A 6,021-nucleotide genomic window follows, 5' to 3' on the forward strand; every position below is an offset into this window, starting at 1 on the left:
AACCCTAACCCTGACCCTAACCCTAACCCCTCTCATGTCCCTCCTCCCAAGTTTCTGCACCCAGTGATCTCCTTCACCCAGCGGAATCAGGCTGGTTTCCAAGACCCCTGCTTTCATCTGCCAGGCCCAATCTCCTCCAGAGTTCCCTCTTAAGCGATGACACTTAGCCTGCCCTACCTGTAGGGTTTCTTCTACGCGGCCCCACCTTGCCCTTCCCCTCACTGCCTAGTAGGGCTCACATAGCCTTTGGCCTAAGTGGCCTTCAGGAGGCTCCAAGTTCTCCAATCACCCTCTGCAGTTGAAAATGTTTTAAATGAGGACACCACAGGCTGCCTCCCCTTAGCAGCCCGTCTGAAACAGCGGAGGTCCACCTTCTCTCTACCTACCTCCCTCTCCCAGCACTTGCATTGATGCCCTATGTCTCCTGCACAAGCTTGTGGCTCTGTTTGGGAAATGGTAGTGCCTAGCGCGATCCCTTCACCCTCAAGGCATCTCTTGCACTGAGATCAGCCCCCAGATGAGCGCGAAATGGGCTGCAGGGCAGGATGGGTGAGACCAGCTTTCCTGCCTCATCAGCTGAGATTTCTGCATGGAGCTACCTTGAGGACTGATTATCTTCTGAGAAACAGGACAATACCTAACTCCATTCAATCCCCAAGATTAACAGTAGGAAACTGGCTACAGTCTTCGGTTTTCAATTAGTTCTCCCCGCTGTCTTTGTTGTTCTTTTTGAGAGAGAGGCAGAGAGAGATAGAAACATTGAGATTTTCCTGTATGTGACCTAACCAAGTAATCAAACTGACAACCTTCATGGTCCAGGACAATGCTGTAACCAATGAAGCTATCTGGCCAAAGTTTAATTTTTATTGATTTACAGAGAGACAGAAAGTAGAAAGGAGAGAGAGGGGAGTGGGAAGGGAAACATTCATTTGTTGTTTCACTCAGACGTGGACTCATTATATATGCCCTGACTGAGGATCAAATCCCAAACTTGGTGTTTTCAGTTGATGTTCCTAACCACTTGAGCTAACTGGCAAAGGCTCTCTGCTGTTTCTTTTTTTTATTATTTAGTGAGAATAAGGGAGGCAGAGAGACCAACTCACATATGCATAATCCACCTGGCAAGCCCAGTTAGTGGTGATGTTTTGACCATCTGGGTCATTGCTCCTTTGCTTAGCAACCAAGTGCTTCTTAGCACCTGAGGCTGACACAATGAAGCCACCCTCAGCACCTGTCACCAACTCACTTCAATAGAGCCATGGCTGCAGGAGATGCATGGAGGTCACACTGCACTGCAAATACATCAACAGCAAACCTTCAAAGATTCACTATGCGGATATGGCCACAAGAAGCACACTGAGGATACTGTCTTGAAACACACACTAAAAAAACCAGCTGAGTACAACTATCCCCTGGGCCACCTCATTTCAATATTTTATGAGAGTCCACCCTAGAAGCTGCCCCATGACCCAGACACTTCATAACTATCCTCAGTGCAACACAATGCTCCTCCTTTCCTGGAATCATTAATGGAATTTGAAAATACCTCCCCTTTCCTTTCTCCCCACCTTCCCTTCTGCACCCTCTCCCTTTGTACAGGACCCGCATTCAGGGCAGCAGCGGGCACCACACTTTGGTCTCTCTCCTGCTCCAGTCTCCCAGCTCCCTTCCCTGCGACTCTCCCACTCATCCACGGTGGCCCCCACAGACTCGCTTGTGACCTTCCTGATTGAAACCCTTACTTGCTCCTCTTTCCCACAGGAAAAACCTGGACACTGCCCAGACTCATCACCAAGTTTCCACGACCAGTCTACAACGCCAGCGGGAAACGCAGGACCCACTCAGACCAGTGGAAATGCATCACCCCTAGGCTTACGAAAGAAGACTTTCAGAAATGGTGCCACTTCCCCCAAACTCCATACGTCCATAATGGAAGGTTATGAGCCCACATTTACATAAAATTATTTTTAGATTCTAGTAACCTTTCGTCCTCATTTTCACACAGCTATGTCATGCAACTGAGAATAAGAACCAGTTCTAAGAACACCAACAGGCTTCTCCTGTGACATGACAAATTTATGTCTTCATGTGCACACTGTGCACCCAAAGACAGGGTGCCGACCGACACTTCGCATGCAAATCCATAAAATGTACATTTTGGTGATTGTTTTATTTTTGTTTTTCGGTTTTTTTATTTTAGAGAGGATGGAAGGAGACAGAGAGAGAGAAAGAGAGAGAGAGAGAGAGAGAGAGAGAGAGGAAAAAGGAGCAGAAAGCATCATCTCCCATATATGCCTTGACCAGACAAGTGCAGGGCTCTGAACCCGCAACCCCAGTGTTTCGAAGTCGACGCTTTGTCCAATGTGCCAACACATGTCAGGCCTTTTTTGTGTTTTTTTAAAATAATATCTATTTCCCAATCAAGGATTTCTTCTTTCTAAACTCAAATTTCACTGAGGTGACACATGCTGTTTCTTCCATCACAATGACCATGAGACATGAACAAAATTTCCTTTCACAGAAAGGGCATGAGGAGGCTCTTTATTTTAATAATTTTATTTTTTTAATGGAACGACATCAATAAATCAGGATACATGTATTCAAAGATAACAATTCCAGGTTATCTCTACGTTCAATTATGTTGCATACCCATCACCCAAAGTCAGATTGTCCTCTGTCCCCTTCTATCTAGTTTTCTTTGTGCCCCTCCTCCTCCCCCTTTCTCTCTCCCTCTCCCCCTCCCCACTTAACCACCACACTCTTATCAATGCAGCCCCATGATCATTGCAGCATTGTTCACAGTGGCCAGGACATAGAAACAACCAAAAAGCCCGTCAATAGATGACTGGATAAAAAGATGTGGCACGTATACACTATGGAATTCTACTCAGCCATAAGAAATGATGACATCGGATCATTTACAGCAAAATGGTGGAATCTTGATAACATTTTACGAAGTGAAATAAGTAAATCAGAAAAACCAGGAACTGCATTATTCCATACGTAGGTGGGACATAAAAGTGAGGAGGCTCTTTTTTGAACACTTCTTTATAACATGCGGGGCGGATCCACTTCTACTGCACTTGCCCTGCCCCTCGCCGGCCCCACCTCTCGCTGTCCTTGCCCCTCCCCGCAGCCTGCTACACATAGCAGAAAGTCTGCTGAAATAAACCTTCGGATCTTTCTCCAATTCCTATTCCCTCTCCTTCACATTGTGTCCATGCGCCTTGCAGCCCCATCCTGTCCTGCCCCCACCCCACGCCATCCCAGCACCTCCCCATGCCTCACTATCCCATAATAACCCCTAGCCCTCTGCCCCACCTTGTGTCTTCCTTGCCTCATCCCGCCCCACTCCTTCTGCTACTCCCTGTCCGCCATGCCCTTCGTCATGTGCTCTGCCCTGCCCCACGCCTTTTTGTGCCACCGCCCGCTGATGGCCCAGCACCATCCCCACCCAGTAGCTGCCCTGGCGGCTGCAGAAGCCTCCAACTGGGCTCTAGGGGTGCTCCTCAGCCCTCCAAGTGTGGACCACTGGGGCTGGGTCTAAAGAGTTGAAAAGACCCAGTGCCTCAGCGGTCAAGTGTCGGCGAAGATGGCCAGTTTACCCTGTTGAGCTGTGCGCTGCTCTTTGGCTTGGGGAGGGTTTGTCGCTGCCTCTCTTGCCACCTCTGTGTGCATTTTGCGAGTTCGTGTGTGTGTGTGTGTGTGTTTGCATGTTTGCACGCATGCACTGCACCTTTGTTGGGTGCTGCTGGCCTTTCCACAAAACTCCAGGCTGTATTGGCCCAGAGGCGCCTCTGAAGTCATGCCTGTGGAATCTGGGTTCTCGACATCATTCCTTTTTTTTTTTTTTTTAATTTTTCTGAAGCTGGAAACGGGGAGAAACAGTCAGACAGACTCCCGCATGCGCCCTACCGGGATCCACATGGCACGCCCACCAGGGGGCGACGCTCTGCCCACCAGGGGGCGATGCTCTGCCCCTCTGGGGCGTAGCTCTGCTACGACCAGAGCTATTCTAGCGCCTGGGGCAGAGGCCAAGGCGCCATCCCCAGCACCCAGGGCCATCTTTGCTCCAATGGAGCCTTGGCTGTGGGAGGGGAAGAGAGAGACAGAGAGAAAGGAGGGGGGTGGAGAAGCAAATGGGCGCTTTTCCTATGTGCCCTGGCCAGGAATTGAACCTGGGTCCCCCGCATGCCAGGCCGACGCTCTACCGCTGAGCCAACCGGCCAGGGCCTCACCATCATTTCTTAAACCATGGAGAAATCTCAGCCTCTGCTCTCCGAATTCCCAGCTGAGTTGGTGCAGAATCCAGGGTTACTGGATGAAAGAACGACAGACCCAGCTCCGGGTGTGCACAACTGGGGAGAACTGTTTGTTCCTGAGCTCCTCAGTCCATCTAGAGGAGGCTTGCTTTTTGTCATCTGTGAAAACACTGCTGTTTGGCCTACCATGTGCAGGACCCAGCGCTGAGTGCTGGGGATGCAAAACCGGCAGACTCTTAAGGGAACTGACAGTTTAAATGGGGAATGTTAATAGAATAGAAGAATACCTAAAGAAGCATTTTGATGTGGTACAGCCCCTCCTATGGGCTGGGAAGACTTCAGAGAAAAAGAGCCTAAAAGTGGCCTTTGAGTGATGTATATAGGATTTCACCAAGTAGGAGGTAAGGGCTCCTGCGAATATTTCCAAATTCTTTTGGCTGTAGTGATTGGAAATTCAGGCCCTAGCAGGTGCTGAGTGCACAAAAAGCGAGTAGTGATGGTGATAGTGGAATTATTTGGGGGTTGAGATCTCCCTTATGCCTCAGAAAAAAAGATGATTTTCTGATCTTTCCTAATGATGTGATGTGGTTACATTGAATGAGTGAATAAACAAGTGTAAGGATATATAGCCCCAGGCTTTTGAAATAATCAGAGGCAAACCTTGGATAGTTTGCTGGTTTGGTTCCAGACCAACCATGAAATAGAGTGAGCTGTAATCAAAATTTACTAGTGGAGGGTTTTTGCCATCAGTTTAAAAGAAAAAAAAAATAGGGCAACCTCTATGAATAACAATGAACTACACACAATAGAATGAGGTCTGCCTATAAAAGCTTCTGGTTTCCTGCTTCACAACTGTCTTCCCTGTATTCCCTTTATTTCTCTTTCTTCCTGCCAAAGCGTGGACACACAGAAGCTAGAGTGGGTACTGATGAGCTCTTCTAGACCCGAGTTTCTTTGACTTGGTCATGTAAGCCAGCTTTTAGGGAATCATTAAGGCTTAAACACAAAAACAGGAGAGACAGCCTCAATCATCTAGAATGTTGTCATCAGAAAGTTCAGGAAGATGCCATTTTCACCTCTCTTTTCTTCTATTATTACCATTGCTTTTTTCACTTTAAATTGTAATCAGGAGGTGGCCATGGCTGGATGGCTCATTGGGAGAGCTTTGACCCAGTGTGTAACAGTCCTGGGATCAATTCCTGTCTAGGAAACACAGAAGAGGCAGCCATCTGCTTCTTCAACCTTCCCCATCTTTTTCCTTTCTATTTCTCCCTTCCCCTCATGCAGCCAAAGCTCCATTGGAGCAAAGTTAGCCCCAGGCATGGAGGAGGGCTCCATGGCCTCTGACTCAGGTGCTAAAATGGCTCCTGTTGCAACAGAGCAATGCCCCAGATGGGAAGAGCATTGCCCCTTGGTGCGCATGTTGGGTGGATCTTGGATGGGTGCATGTGTGGAGTCTGACTTCCTTCCTGGTTCTAAATTTGAGGGAAAAATAATAATAAATAAATTACAAACAGGTGGTATTAGCCTTTTCGCATTTGGGATCTCCAGAGATCCTCATCTCTGTGTGCTGCTCTAGACATTTTTTTTTGTTGTGGCACCTAGTCATTATTTGGCTTCTCCACCTGTCTTGTTGCTTTTAAGCAAAAGGGACTGAGTTTTAACTCTCACTGGATCTCCAGTGCCTAGCATGGAGCTTAGCAGATAGTAGGTTCTTAGTAATATTTATAGAATAAATGAGGAAACAGAGGCCTACAGA

This window comes from Saccopteryx leptura, unplaced genomic scaffold, assembly GCF_036850995.1.
Source record: "Saccopteryx leptura isolate mSacLep1 unplaced genomic scaffold, mSacLep1_pri_phased_curated manual_scaffold_22, whole genome shotgun sequence".
Taxonomy (NCBI): Eukaryota; Metazoa; Chordata; class Mammalia; order Chiroptera; family Emballonuridae; genus Saccopteryx; species Saccopteryx leptura.